General features: G+C 46.7%; 1 non-coding gene across 1 annotated transcript; it reads right to left on the bottom strand.

Moving 5' to 3' along the window:
• Positions 1-5,878: 5,878 nt before the first annotated feature.
• Positions 5,879-5,951, bottom strand: LOC112058863 (U7 small nuclear RNA). Its single transcript, XR_002888041.1, has one exon. It is a non-coding gene; the product is annotated as a U7 small nuclear RNA (small nuclear RNA).
• Between the last annotated feature and the right edge of the window lie 10,385 nt (positions 5,952-16,336).

Below are 16,336 nucleotides of genomic sequence, written 5' to 3'. Positions count from 1 at the left end.
TTTCCCAGAGACGGTCAGAAGTTGGATTCACCTCGTCTCCTCTGGAAGTTTGCCCCTTCCCGGCATGCTGACAGGATATAGAATTTGTTTTCAGAACACCTTACTCTGCAGACAAGGCGCAGATAAACAGCGACAGCCCCTCTTAATAAACGCAGCAACAGCTCCAGATAAACTGTCGCCACTTAGGTCAAGCCCGGCTCCGGTCTCTCCCTGACGAGGAAGTGTCTCAAAGTTTGTTGAAAACAGATTTTTCCCCCCAGCCTTCCTCCCCGCCCCTTGAAAATAGAAGCCCGAGAGGCCATCCCTGCGGCTGCTTTCGAACAAAGAAATAGAGATGAAGAGGCAACTTCCACCAAGTGTATCCGTGCGGCATTAGGATTCACAGGCCGTGGCTGATCCAAACTGTGATATTTTTCAAACGACTCAAGTTTTTAAAGTGCAAGTCAGCTCTGAAAAGTGACCCGGTAAAAATACCACCGGGGTTCCCAAGTTTATTGCCTCTCACTGACATTCAAATCAGTGAAAAGATCCCGCCCCAGTCCACAAACTCCAGTAAGGGACACAAACTCGAGCTGTGCCTTTCTGGCTTGTCCATAACCACCAATGGTGCAGATTCTGCAACAGGAATTTAAGTGTCTCTGGTTACCAGTCTCACCCACTATTGCAATTCCGATGCTCCTAATCAGCAATTGTGTTAAAAATGTAGGAGCCGGAATAGAATCTAGCTCGTTTCCCCTTAGATACAGTACCTTTGCCATGCTAAGAGGAGGAAAAATTTACCTGTTAAGTCAGCAGAGATAACTATGAATATACTTAGGGGGCAAACGCATCTCCAGTATAACTCCACTGACTTCAGCAGTTACACCAGAGATGATTTTGGCCTACAGGACAGAACCCTTGGGAAAGAAGATCTGCCTATTAGCTAAACTATTTATTAATAGTAGGCTTTTATACTGCACCCATCGCTGTGGTATGTGAGTGTTTAATACATTAAGGCCAGGTCTACACTACCCCCCTAATTTGAACTAAGGTACGCAACTTCAGCTACGTGAATAACGTAGCTGAAGTTCGAAGTACCTTAGTTCGAACTTACCTTGGTCCACACTCGGCAGGCAGGCTCCCCCGTCGACTCCGCGGTACTCCTCTCGCCGAGCTGGAGTACCGCAGTCGACGGCGAGCACTTCCGGGTTCGACTTATCGCGTCCAGACTAGACGCGATAAGTCGAACCCAGAAGTTCGATTGCCAGCCGCCGAACTAGCGGGTAAGTGTAGCCAAGGCCTAAGCTATAAGCAAATATGGAAAGAGAGTTATTATGTCCCAAGAAACTGGGAGATCCTTCAATCAAAACCCTAAGGCTTGATAATGTAATATACAAGTATGACCTTCATTGTTCATGTCCGGAATTTTTAAAGAGGCATAAGAGACAAAAATCTCTTTAAAAATCTCAGCCCAGGCACCTCCACACAGCACTGGCCAAAGCGCCCAGAAATCTTTTTCCCAGCATGCTCTTTGTTCAGCGTCAAGAGGAGTATCACCTGTTTTATTTTTCCAGAGTTCTGTGTTGTACTTAGATTGTAGGCGCTATCGGGCGTGGACCATCTTTGTGTTCTGTGCACAGAACCCAGACAAGTGGGGTCCTGGCCCTTGGTTGGGTGTGCTACTTGCTACCACAAATTATAACTCTAATAATCACAGTAATGGTCAGGAAATTTGGAGGTGAAGTCTCCAGACATTACAGGAACTACTGTGCATTCTCTCTCTCTCTCTCACACACACAAAATCTAAGCTGACCACATTTAAAATCCTCATCTGCCGGAGGAGACTCAGCGACCGGTTCTTACGTACACTAAGTTCCCTTTTATATAAATTACTTTTACACCCACTTCAAGGTACCTTTGCCTAGCCGGAGCAGCATAAAAGGGTTTTCGTATAAATGAAAATCAGACCATCAGTATGAACATTAGTCTTGTCTGCAAATATTTGCCAAGCTTTTGGTCCCTTTATAACATCTGCTGACAAGAGAAACTCAGGAAGCTAAGTAGTTAAGGGTGGTTTTTTTTTTTTTTTTTAGCCACATCAAGGTTCTGCTAAGCTTCCCGGTGACGGTTAAGCTTGTTGGCCATCGAGCGCGTTTCTTTCGGCATCACAAGGAAATGTGAAACTGAGCAGAGATTAAAGCGCGGGTGGATTTTTAAAAAATGCAGGTCCTGGTTTACTGCAACCTGATGGAAATTCTCCAGTGCACTGGACTTTTTTTTTTAGGTCAGTTTATTAAATATCTCAAGTATTCCACTTTTTTCTTTAAAGGAACCTTGCCCCATTATTCTGCACTGTTCACTAGAGCTATGCCAATTTACACCGGCACCGGATCCGCCCATCTGAAAGGCACGGTGGTCTGTCCTGCAGGAACATGCACTTGAGAGCCATAACGTTTTACTGTCTCTGACGAACGATCAAGAGCCTAAAGCTTCTTGCACCTGTGTCCTGGCTGGGTTAGTCAGTGGTTCTCCTCCTCCTTGTATGGTTCTCCCTTTGCTTTGCTTCTCCCCGGTCTCTGATGCACTGATGTTAGCATGTTGGGGGCCAGCGTCCCTTCTTGTCTTTGGTCTCCTCCTAGCAAGGCCAAGGACGGCTTTGTGGCAGGGCCCCCCTGATAATACAAGGATAGGAGGAAGTCCCACAATCTCAGTGGGGTTGCCTCCTCCCTGAAGTACAATCTTACCAGGCTCAATCATAGGTTTTGTGCAGGGCCCCAGACGTTCTCTCCTTCGCCCTGTCTCCACCTCGGGCCCCAGATCCACAGATTTGCTGGACTCCGTGCCCATCTTTTTACCAGAGCTGGGGGCTATTTTAAAAGTGATTCTGCTGATTACCCGACAGCTGCCTCCCTTCCCTGCTCACTACCTCCCTCCTGCTCCTCAGCTCTGCCACTGTGATTTGGCGGGTGTCTTAGTCTATGGAGAGGATGGGAGGATGGGCGACCATCAGCTGAGGGGCTTTCCAGAGCACCTCCAGCTGGGCGAAAGAAGAAATTACAAGGAAGGCAGGTACGTTCGAGCAGGACAGCACTGGAAACGGGGCCTGTTCTGCTAAAATCTTGCTGGTCTTTTCCTTTTCCTCTTCATCTCACAACGCAGCGATCCTCAAGCCAGACAGTTAAGGCTGACTCTAGGCAGATGGGGGAGGGATAGCTCAGTGGTTTGAGCATTGGCCTGCTAAATCCAGGGTTGTGAGTTCAATCCTTGAGGGGGACCATTTAGGGAACTGGGGTAAAAATCTGTCTGGAGATTGGTCTGACTTTGAGCAGCAGGTTAGACTACATGACCTCCTGAGATCCCTTCCAATGCTGATCATCTATGATTCTATGTGCCCTAGGCACTAACTCCAGGAATGCAAGGCACAGGTCCTGGTGTGGTCCTACACCCCACATATGCTGGGCCAGCCCTGCACCCCAGTTTTCATTAGCCACCCTGCAAGCCTAGACAACATCTCAAAGAATGCCTGAATGTATTGCAAGCAACACAGTGACAATTCAGCATTGTGGTATCAACATCTGGTGCCTGTTTTGTGATGACACAAGCATGGGGGATAAGCATAGGCTAAGTTTTCTGGCGTCCCTTCAGACGAGCATTGTGAAACAGACCCAATAATTCCAACAAGCCACCTAAGTTCTGAGACAAACCTAAAGCCGGATTATCCTGATCAAGCCCCTTTCTTTGCTCTGTGGCGTGGGTGCAAACCTAGAGCAAATGAGCATTTGCAACACGGGACACGACTTCAGATGACGCTTCCAGCTGGGATCATCCGAAGATGCCCTCAAGACAACTGGAACAACGGGGGGGGGGGATTCACCAAAGTATTTAGGCACCTAACTCCCACTGCAATACCTTAGTGACATCCCCAGGGTGCCAGACTCCCTTAAATTCTTTTGAAAATCCCAGCCACGGTGCATTTCGTCATCACCTCCTTCAGAAAAAAAAAACAGGCGTTCTTGCCCCCGTCCATCCTTCTGTCTGGTACAGAGATAATGCAAACCCAGGCCTTGCTAGCGGGTGCAGAGCTGCCCAGAGGCCTTCAAAGCATGACCCCCTTTAGCTCCTGCCTGGAGAGGGTACATTGCTGCCAGCGACCCATCGCCAGCAATCTTGTCTCCCTCTTTGGCACAGTCACCCACAATCACCCACATGAGCTGCTAGGAAGCAGGCCTCCCAGCAAACTATAAATACTCTGCTAAGGAAAAAAAAAAAAAAACAAACCCACATATCACCTGTAAATCTCCAGACGTGTTGAGTGAGACAGTGAAAAGAGGCATTAAATTAAACCAGAAAATGTATGTGTCGCTGCAGATGAGGGCAAGCCTGTCTGTCAGTCAGTCTGCTGGGTGTCTCTAGCCTTTACAAATGTTTGCCGTGGATGTCTCCTAACAGCTTTTAATTCAGAAATGGAAATGAGGCAATGGGTTCTGATTTTAAATGCCTCCGGTCTTTCAAAAGGGCGAAATCACTTTTCCCCGCACTCCTTGCTGTGTGTGTGTGTGTGTGTGTACACACCATCTTTCCGATTTTTTTTTTTTAAACAACGCACAAGACATTTCAGAGGTGAAACTGACCAGCTGGCACTTGATTTATGAAGTGCTGAAAAACATCTCTGGAGCTGTCACTTATCTTAAAGCTCTCTGCCTAAATAAACAAAGAGCCCCTCCCTAATTATAGTTACAGAAAGAAATACACCCCAGAGCCTAATAGCCAACGCGTCCTCTGGACAGCCAGCCCACAGCTGCACCCTAGTGGATCCACACTTGCAGCCCAGGAAGATCCTGCCAACCCAGACCTTTCCTCCACCCGCCCGAAAGAAAATCAAATCAAATCAAAAAGCAGTGGAGACATCTCAGTCGTTCTGAGGAATTGCAGAATAAAGCATGATTCAAATGCTGGCAAAGAAACTTTGCCCTGTCACTTTCATTGTCTCCTAGCCAAACAGCTTGGTTATTGGGTTTTTTTCTGTCCCCAGGACCTTTGTTAATTTTGCCGCTGTTTCTTTTTTCGTTGCCCCTACTCTGGCCTCTTCTGACCTGGGGGAATTTCTGCTTCTATTTAGCACGAGTGCTATAAAAGTACAGAAGAAACTGAGTCTATCCTGATGGCTGGTTGTTCCTTAGGGCTTGGGGTGTTTTTTAAAATAATTAAATAGCTCCTGTAGTGTTGGGGTGAAAATCCACTCTAGAGGAATTCTACCAGCGATGCAGGAATAAATGGGATAAGACGAGACGAAGGCAGCAGCCTCGGTCAGTGAGAGAACAGCTCTTTCTAGAGTGGCCTTAATAAGAACCCTTTAAGATACATACAACTGAAGCAAATCTTCCAACATTTCTTCTGGGCCTGATTCTCCTCTGGCTTCTACCATCCTAAATCAGGGAAAACTCCACTGAAATAAGTAGGCCAGGTCCTCACCTGGTGCCAATTGTCATAGCTCCATTGACGTATCATGGAGTCATAGATTATGAATCCAGAAGGGTCCGTTGTACTCATCTAGTCAGACTACCTGCATAACATAGGACCGCTCTGAATTGATTTCAGGGAAGCATACTGGAGTTTAGCCTATAGCCTCAGGGCCTCCCCTACAAACTCACAACCTTTGACCAGCCCTTTTCCATGTGAAGCTGATATGTCTCTAACAACATCTTATATGGTGCTTTTCACTCATAGATCTCCAAGTGCTCTACAGAAGAGGTCAGTACTATTATCTCCATTTTACAGATGGGGAAACTGAGGCACAGAGAGGGGCATTGACTTGCCTAAAGTCACCTGACAGGCCAGAGCCAGGAATAGAACCCACATTTTCTGGGTTTCAGGCCAGTGTGCAAACCCAATAGGACACACTGGCTTTCAATAAGGCTGCCTGGGGAAGTGAAAAACCTGCTAGACAAATACCGGAAGAGCTGAAATCACTCAGTAACAAAGTCCGATAATTCTGTAACAACCTGAGCATTTTGGGAGTCTCCTGGCTGCTTTGGATGGCCACAAGAGACAACACCATGTGCTTTGTAGAAAACTGGAACCTTCTCCCATGCATAGAGGGATGACATATACTTTTAATTGTGATTTTTGTAGTTACTTATTTGTATCATAATGTTGCTTAAAGTCCCTAATCAGATTCAGGGCCTTGTTGTGCCCTACAAGACCCAGAGGACCCTAACACCATTTGCACATGGTATTCCACTGGACAATGTGCATTAAAACAATGGGACTGGAGATTTTCTGCACTGTTGCTATCTGACCTGATTGGAACCAGGGCCCCGAATGGGTAGGCCCTGGTTGGTTCAGGAGACTGGTAGTGAGATAAAGAAGGCCAGTCAGAAGATTTTCCCCCTCTGGGACATTGATTCAAGTCGATCCAGATTGGTAGGGAGTCCAAGTGATGACCATCTGACCCGTGTCAGATGAAACGAACCAGTGGTCTTAATCCCGTACATTGTCAGCAATGCTCATCTTTGCCGACAAACTCAGCAGAGAGGCCAAGGATAGAACAGCTCCTGGAGGCTACTCTTTCACCCAGGGCTGAGGGTGAGGTCTCTCTCCACGTCATAGTTGGAGTGGATTGGCAGGGTAATATAAGCAAGCGTACGTTGCCATTAAACTGCAGTTTTTCCGTGGTTGAGTAAAAATCTTCAGTCTCCAGTGCTGGGAATCCAGCCTTTTTCCTGGGAAGTAACTGCACCATTAAACTATTTAAAAAAAAGAAAAAAAAAAAGATGGATCATGCCCTGGAACCATTCTTCAATGAGAGCCTTACCACCGGACTGAATGATAGATAAACAGATCCATTACCTTAGAAGATACATGCAGGCTGGAGAATTGCCCCTAGATATTGTATAATGATAGCTATATGCCATCTTTTCCCGAGGCAGAAATACTGTGGTCTAGCAAACCTGTATTTCAGGTGTAAACTATCTGATAGCATCACTGGAATCTCTCCGTGCATCCCCATGCTCTCCTGTTACTGCTTAGTTTGAAAACACTCTTATCCAAGCCTTCATGGTCTGCTTTTAGGGCCAATCAGAAGATTTCTCTCCTCCCCCAGAAACACACACACCAACCTCCCACCCTGTAATCTCACTTTCTCCAAACTGTATGAGTTTCAGCTCTTTGGTCTATCAACATTGCTAAGATCTTTCAGGCCTTTGATCAATTTATAGCTTCTTTGTACCTTCTCCAGAATTTGTAAATCAGATAACTCAGAATCCAACCGATAAGTGAGTGAGACCAGATGAGCCAGACTCACCAAGAAAGCACGAGAGACAGTCTTAGGGATCCCACATGCATGGAATCTGGAGGTCTGGCTGCATCAGAAGATAACCGGTGGGTTTGATTTGTTTGTTTATTTGAGCAAGAATTTTTTGTTCAGTGAAAATACTTGGATGAGCCACAATTGTATGTGTGTTTGAGGGATGGGGACAAAGGGTATTTCATGGATGTGGTGTATTTAAACCGTGTTAAAATTATAGGCTGTCATTTTCAATTTCAGGGTTTTTTCCTGGTTCTGCTTGAAGGTGAGGGGACTCTATAGGGAAGTGTGCAATCTGGGCCTAGCAGCAGTCAATGTACAGACTGTCAGCTTAGAGTAGAGTAGAGTGAGTTGTGCCTCTCTGTTTTAGGGAGCAGCCTGCTTTGTTTCTCTCTGGTATGGGGTTCTTGTGGTATCATTCTGAATTCTAAGAAAGAAAGTCACATTACATTGCAACCTTCCAGAAGAAGTATTTATGTTTTTATCTAACTTCTCTGTGTGCATGGCGCAAACATCATAACGGAGATGGAATAAATTCACACCGCTGCAGAATTTAGGGGATCTTGTTGTGGAATTTGGTCCCGTGGTGCTGTGGGAGAAAGAAAGAAAGTCATTGAATTCTGCAGAAGCTATTCTGCGCTTTTTTGATTGCTTCTTCCAGTAGTTGTTCACAGTCAAGTCTAGTCTACTTATTGTCGCTTAGGGGAGAGGAACGGACTGCTTCTCTTCATCCAGTTAAACAATGGTAGAAACTGCCATAGGGTGACCAGATGTCCTGACTTTATAGGGACAGTCCTGATTTTTGGAGCTTTTTCTTACATAGGTACCTATTACCCCCAACCGCCTGTCCTGCTTCTTCACACTCGCTATCTGGTCACCCTAAACTGCTGCCAGCTGAAATCTGTGTCTGGTTTCTCCTCCAGTTGTGAGCCATCTATAGTTATGACCAGGGCTGCCCAGAGAGGAGGACAAAATTGGCCATTTGCCCCAGGCCTCCCATTTGAGAGGGCCCCCCAACTGAGTGGCATTGCGACCTGATGAGCAGGGTTATGCTACCCACGTTTGGCCTGGCCACCCCTCTGTCATGATGGAGGGGCTGCCAGGCCAAATGTGAATGTTGCTGTAACCCCGCACACCTGGTTGCAACACTTGGCGTAGGGAATAGAGCCCATTCCCATGGGACAAAAGCCACCACTGAAGGGTGAGTGTGGGTGTCCATCCCCCGGTCCTTGCAGGGTCTCCCGTCTGTGGTATTTTTGGAGGGGAGGGGCTCAGTTTCAGATTTTTCCCAGGTCATCACTGATTTTGTATCTGCAATACATTGATAGCACTGAGGGAGAGCATTTAAAAGAGAACTGGATACATTCATGGTGGTTAAGTCCATTAATGGCTATTTGCCAGGATGGGTAAGGAATGGTGTCCCTAGCCTCTGTTTGTCAGAGGATGGAGATGGATAGCAGGAGAGAGATCACTTGATCAGTGCCTGTTAGGTCCACTCCCTCTGGGGCACCTGTCATTGGCCACTGTCGGTAGACAGGATACTGGGCTAGATGGACCTTTGGTCTGACCCGGTACGGCTGTTCTTATGTTCTTAACTCTGCAAGTCAGAGAAAGCTGATGTCCAGGCTGCCATCCAATGACAGTGAAAGTAGTTCAGACAAGGAGGGGAAGCTCGCTGCTCCCCATGGCCACGGGGATGGGTCTTGAAGTCACGTGGGGATGCGGTGTCAGGTCATCTTCTGGTGGTGGGATGAGCCATGGCGGAGGGCATGGGGATATGAGAAGAGATGTTTCTGAGAGGAACCCCTGTAGGGCCTGAGGCAGCCAAGCCAGAGTGTGTGGGCACATGCTGTGCATTGGGAAGGGTCACTCCCATTTAGCTCTCATGGTCTCCCCTTCACCCCTCCTAAATTCACTCTCCCACATAAGTGTGGGAAGTAGGGGTGCGGGGGGGGGGGGAAGAGTACTGCAGCACCTCCAGGTTTTATGCGGGGCCACTTGGCCCCACACCCAGGGCTCCACTCCCTGGCGCGGGTCCCAGGGGCTAGCTCCACTCCCCAGCCACTGGCTCACCCCCAGGACCCAACCCCCAGCCCCACAGCTGGGGCTGTGCTCCTGGCCCCACACATGGGGTCCCAGCTGCCAGCTCCTGCCCAGGGATTCACTCCTGGCCCCACGGTGTGGCCACAGCCTCGGCCCCCTTACCCCTGCCTGGGTCCCCCCCCTCCTGGAGACACAGCCCTGTGCCCAGCCTCAGCTCTGGGGGAGCGGGGGCTGGACAGGGGTAAGGGGGCTGGCTTTCAGCACCCCCACTACTAAAAATGTTCCAGCGCCACTGCTCTCCCCAACCCCCACCCACAGAATGCCAAGAGGAGAGAAGGAGGTGACAAGGCCATTCTGTTGCCCCACACACGGCAAGCTGACATGTGGGAGGGTCTCCTCTTCTCTTCACTTCTTCCCTTGGAGCCTCCAAGGGCCTCCTTTTTTCCCACGGAGGGAAGGGAGGGCAGGCAAGAGGGAAAATCTTCAGATAAGGGACCCCCATCAGATGCTGATGATGATCTGCAGACTGGCAGGAAAGCCAGTCTCTGGACAACCTAATGAGCACAGCTGGGCTGTAGTAGGCTGCCTGGTTGGCTACACAACCTGATTGTTTGGAAGGGTCAGCAGCCCAGCTGTTAAGACCAGCAGCGGCAGTCCCGTGGCTATGCCTGCTTGTTTCCAGCCCTGCTCCTGCCTTCGACCCAGCCTTGCTTCACTCTGGATTTCCTGGTTTTCACCCTCAACTCTGATTCCTGACCACCTGACTCCAGCTCTGACCCTTGGCTCTGGTATCTGGCCTCTAACTCCAGTCCAGCCCCTGGGCTTCTGACTCCTGACTCTGGTTCTTGTCCCATGGTTCAGGCACCTGGACTCTGATTTCTGGCTATTGACGCCTGCTCTGACCACTAGGCCTGACTGCCCATGCCACGGTCACTGATAATAAGACTAACTTTCAGGAGACTGTCTGGCCAAGCGTCGGCATCTCCTGCTGTTCCTTTACTTGATGAATCCTCACATCACCAGGTGGAGAGGAGGTGGGAGAAGAGCAATGGCGTACTGGTAAAAAAAAAAAAAGAAGTGGGTAAACCAATCTCAACTAAACTCTATATTCCCCAAATGAGAAGTGGGTAAACTCAGTTCACTTGAGCTTACCCTTGACTATACTATGGGAGAAGAGGGATCAGTGCTCCCACAAACCAGGGAGAGAGAAAAGGAGATGGGGAAAATGTCCCTCGGTTTTTAGCCAAAGAGTGGGTACCATGCTCCCAATCCTCTCTCTCACTTTAACACCTGATGTTTAGCAAGGATGGAAAATGTGGAGACTACAAACTCTGGGCCAGATTCTTTACTGCCTCACGCCTTGCGCGATCATTTAGCCTTGTGAAGAATAAGAATATAAGAATGGCCAGAGTGGGTCAAACCAATGGTCCATCTAACCCAGCATCCTGTCTTCTGACAGTGGCTGGTGCCAGATGCTTCAGAGGGAATGAACAGAACAGGGCAATTTAATGGAGTGATCCATCCACTGTCATCCAGTCCCAGCTTCCGGCAGTCAGAGGCTTAGGGCCACCCAGAGTATGGGGTTGTGTCCCGACCATCTTGGCTAATCGCCATTGATGGACTTTATCCCCCATGAAGTTATTTATGCTGACCTGATAGCACCCACTTTGCAGTGATACAAATGACAACACAAAGATGCAAGGCAACCAGGACTCAGGCCCTGAAGTTTTTCCCTGGTATCCAGGCATTGTACAGAGATAGGAGTGCCACAGAACTCAAAGCCATGGCATCTCCCTACCGTGCAAACTTTGTTCGAGGGAATGCCAAGCATTTCTCAACTGGATACCTCGGGATCCTCCCTTTAGATCAAAAGATTGTTGAGCTTTTCCAGGAGGCTGACTCAGTCACTCCATGAAATCACTAATGCAGAAAGTGTGTGTGTTGACAGGCAGTGGAGTAGCACTTTATAGACCTTCTGGCTCACTAAGAAAAACCGACAACCTTATCATCGTCCGATTCTACAGTCACTCTGGGCGAATGCGAGACCTTTCCTAGGGAGGCGGGTGTGTTAATTACGTGTTTTGCTGAGATGAAAGATCTGCATCTCTCAGTAACTTCCTTTGCATTCCTTTTGTTCTCATCCTCCCCTCCCACACACACACACTAATATTTATTCATGAGGATTTTTGCTTTCAGAGACTTCAGGAGCAGCTGCTCCAGGTCTGATGGAATTCACTCAGCGGCAGAGATATCTTTTCATCTGTTCATCGTAGCCAGCTTCACCATCAACAAGCATCTGCTCCTCTGGACAGGACTCCAATTCCAGGAGCATTCCTATGCATTTTAAGGAGTGCAATGGAACACATGTGCAGCACACAGGCCAATACATAGGCACAGCTTTGCGTAGACACCCACCCACATGCACAGAGCAGCTTCTTGCACCAAGATCCCGCAAGATTAACATGTATTGAGGAAGAGAAATGAGACGCCAGGACAGTACACAAACAAACACGCTCAGACCCTGGGGCCAAATTCATTCCTGGTGTAACTCCAACGTTCAGATTCAGAAGTGACTTTGTTTGGGGGAGGGGTTATATGCTGGGGTGACTCAGTCTAAGTGAGTGTACATAGGTTTAAGTTACAGAAGGTGAAGGTGAGTTAGCTACCGCTGCTTCATCTGACACATTCTTGCAACCTCCTGGGGGGGGTGCTTTTCCTCCTATATCCCATGCCCCCTTTCTGTCTCTTTGGTGTGCAAATGTCCCCTAATAGTAATACCTCACTCTGATATTGTGCTTTTCATAGGTAGATCTACAAAGTGGATTAGTAGTATTACTCCCATTTTATAGATTGGGAAACAGAGGCAAGGAGAAGGGAAGTGACTTGGCAAAGATCACACAACATACCAGGGGTAGAGCTAGGAAAAGAACCCAGGTCTCATGAATCCCCAACGAGTGCGCTATCCACTTGACCACACTGCCTGTCTACTTAACCCCCCTTCATCAACATATTACTCACACCGTCCTTTGTGTCACTTATAGATTCATAGATTCATAGATTATAGGACTGGAAGGGACCTCGAGAGGTCATCGAGTCCAGTCCCCTGCCCGCATGGCAGGACCAAATACTGTCTAGACCATCCCTGATAGACATTTATCTAACCTACTCTTAAATATCTCCAGAGACGGAGATTCCACAACCTCCCTAGGCAATTTGTTCCAGTGTTTAACCACCCTGACAGTTAGGAACTTTTTCCTAATGTCCAACCTAGACCTCCCTTGCTGCAGTTTAAACCCATTGTTTCTGGTTCTATCCTTAGAGGCTAAGGTGAACAAGTTCTCTCCCTCCTCCTTATGACACCCTTTTAGATACCTGTAAACTGCTATCATGTCCCCTCTCAGTCTTCTCTTTTCCAAACTAAACAAACCCATTGTATCAACTTCATTGTATCAAATCTCCCACTGTAGCAATATACTGAATATAGACAGAAGGATACATTTCCCAGATGAAAAAGAACTATATATGTTATATTAGAATGTTAATTATAACAATCACGCCATTGTAAATTGGCAGTAAATCCACTGATGGCAATTCAGTTACACCAAGTGTAAAACCAATGTAAGTGAGACTGGAATCAGGGCATGTAACAGACTCTTAAGAAAGACTCTATGAGAAAGGAGTCTCTTATTGAAAGAGAACTATGTTAAGAATTCCATAATGGATATGGTATATAGTTCTATCAGTGTCAAGGAATTCTATGTCTTATCCTTCAGACTCTCTTAAAGCATTGATCAGGTACAACCACAAGTGCTTTGTGGTGGAGTCCTTGGATCTTAGTATAGGCTAGTGCTTTTGGCTTTTTAATGAAATAAATGCCAAGGTGTGTGTGTTATTTAGTGACAAAAGTTGCATTTAATGCACCTGCTTTTCACATTTTTATCATAACCATTCAACAGCATTGTTAACACATTGGGATGAAACTGGAATAATCCCATTTATGCCACATTATTGCAACCAAAGGATATAGGACATGGTTAGGCACGGAATGGTTTACCCATCCCATGGGAATTGTTCAGATTTTGAAAAAAATTTCTCGTGCCAAATCAGGGCAAAATGTCAAAATCTCAACTGACAAACTAGAACAGTTTCAGTTCGGGGCAATGGAAACATTTTATTTTGATCATTTCAAAATGTCTTGTGTCAATGTTAGAAAGATCAAGTGGGTGAGGTGATATCTTGTATTGGACCAACTTCTATTGGTGAGAGAGACAAGCCTTCAAGCTACCCAGAGCTCCGCTTCCATTATGGAATTCTTAACATAGTTCTCTTTTGATAAGAGACTCCTTCCTCATAGAGTCTTTCTTAAGAGTCTGTTACATGCCCTGATTCCAGTCTCACTTACATTGGTTTTACACTTGGTGTAACTTCAAAAGCACATTACAGCTTCTTAATTTAACTGGAGGAAATATACCCTTCCCTTCAAACGCAGCACTGAGTTGGTTTACAGTAAAAATAAAAGACATTTATTAATAATAGGACATAGGTTAAGTGATGCCAAGTAAAAGAAATAAAAGTAGAGGTGGTTACAAGCAAATAAAAAGTGAAAACATGCATCTAAAAATCGAACACAATCTAGCAAGCTACAGGCTTTCTTCAAGATGGTTTCCCTCACCAGTCATGGCTGATATTCTCTCTGTTAGGACCTTACACAGAAGCACAGAGGGCTGGTTTCCCTTGTCCTCCTAGGTGAAAGATCTTTGCCTAAGCAGGTTTCTCACCTATATTCAGTTTCCAGAGACTTCAATCTTCCCTTAATTGAAGGATCCATCTTTCTCAGCTTGCAAGAGCTCTGGTCCTTTGGGTCTGGGACATCAAAGATGGCTTCTGGCTGTACTTATATCTTCCAGCGTTCAGTGACCTTGTTTTCAAGAGGCAGAATGATCTCATGCTGTTTTCCCCTCCCTGTGGGCTTTCCATCCCCCTGCTGATTTGAACATAAACGGGGTTTCCATTGTTTTTGGTCACACCTTGCTTAATTTCATTGGCGATAGGTAGATAGCTGTGAGATTCCCTTCTGTCTGGGAGGGACCTGGTTCTCTCTTTGTTAGGGCACTGACTGTAAAGCCTAATATCAACGAGTATCAAGTTTGACCTTTTCTTTTTTTTTTAGTTTAAATTTAGCAAAATTTCTAAATGAAAGGTCAGTTTGACTCAAAAAAATGAAACTTTCCCGTTTGAAAATGTCCGAACAGGATACGTCAATCATTTCAAAACTTTTCTTCAATTTTTTTTTTCAAGTTGGGAGAGTCCTTGAAATCTTGTTTCACAAACAGCTTTGGTTTTGACGAATTGTCATTTGCTGGTGCCAAACCCGTTTGTCGAAAAATTCTCGACGAGCTCTACTTAAGGACCTGCTAACAGTGCGCTGTATATTGTGTTGTTCATTCTACATGCAAGAGAACATGGAGTATGTCAACAGAAGATTTTGGGCTAAAAAGGTGAAACTTTAGCACGTAAAGTTTGGTACCATTATTTATTTATTTTGATTAGAGGCCATCCTTTCCAATTCGACCCCAGTATGTTTGTTATTTGGGAACGCATATGGAATATAACTTTTTTTTCCTGGTGCTGTGACCTTTGCATTATCTAGGCATAAGCAGGGTAGGTGGAGGTTGGGGAATGAGGCTGGAGTGACATCTGTACCAGCAGCTGTGAATTCTCAAGCACATAGTCTTCAAATGTAGGTAGTGCAGCATATGACCCATATGATGTACATCTCTCTTTTGGCTTGTCTTAGAAAAGTCCTGTGGTTTCTCTGACTCCAGTGACACATTTCCAGAACCTCATGAATTTCACCTAACGCCAGGGTTTGCTTGCTTTTCCCCATGCCTTGGCTTTCCTAATTGTAGATAGTTGCTTAGAGTCTGATCCACTAAAAATCAGTGGGGGGGTCTTTCCACTGACTTCCGTGGGATTTCAAGCCAGCTTTTAAGGCCGGAGGTTCTGAGCATCCTAAACCCACATGATGTCAGTGAGGCCTGGGGTCTCTCAGCATCCTTTGGGTAACCTAGGGAGGTTGTGGACAAATACCTGTCAGGGATGATCTAGATAATAATTAGTCCTGCCTCAGTGCAGGGGACTCGGACTGGACTAGATAACCTATCAAGGTCCCTTCCAGTCCTACAGTTCTATGATTCTACGTCTACCCTGCATTTGGGATTCAGCCCGGGTCCACAGATTTGTGGCAGCAGGGCTCATGCTAGAAACAGCTGTGTCGATGTCACTTGGATGTTGGGACTCAGGCAGCAGCTCGGTGTCTCAGCCCCCGCCCCCCCAGACTTGAGAGTCCCAGTCCCGGCTGCAACATCTATTTTTAGCACACTCACACAGGTGTGTCAACCTGGACTGGGAGGCTTGCTCGCAGGTGCGGTGCAGACATACCCTTAAAGATCAGGCCGTTATTGTGGAGTGTTGTTGAAGACAATAGCAAACCTTCCATTGATCTCAGGGGGGCAGGATCAGGGCCTGCTTTCTGCATCTAAAAGTCGTATTCTCATTAGTCTGGGCCCAAGCCCTAAAGTTCAGATCCAGATTTCAACAGCCCCCTGCTTTTCATCCTCTGAAGTTATGGATCCTGGACTTTGGTTCAGCTCCTAACAAAGTCAAGGCCCAGATGTGACATTTGGATCCGGATCCTTGGTTTAAGGATCTTCTTCATATTTAGGGGTATTTGGAGTTGAAGGCCCATGTCTAGTTCCTGTATCATAACTGGTAAGGATATGATATCCCCCCCCACACACACACACACTGAAACCTCCATGGAGCAGAGTTTAAATGTCATTGATAAATGCCTCCGAGCAGAGCTGATATCCATGAATCTAGCTGCCTCTGTTCCTTTCTACTGGTTTATATGTGAGGGTTTTTTCCAGTCAGTCTGTACCAGACTAAAAGAATGTGAGATTGGGCCATATGGAACCAGGCCTGAGCCTGACTGGACCTGATTTCACA

Source organism: Chrysemys picta, chromosome 24, assembly GCF_011386835.1.
Source record: "Chrysemys picta bellii isolate R12L10 chromosome 24, ASM1138683v2, whole genome shotgun sequence".
Classification (NCBI taxonomy): Eukaryota; Metazoa; Chordata; order Testudines; family Emydidae; genus Chrysemys; species Chrysemys picta.
Note: the sequence above shows the minus strand (reverse complement) of the source record. Positions and strands in the feature narration are given on the sequence as shown.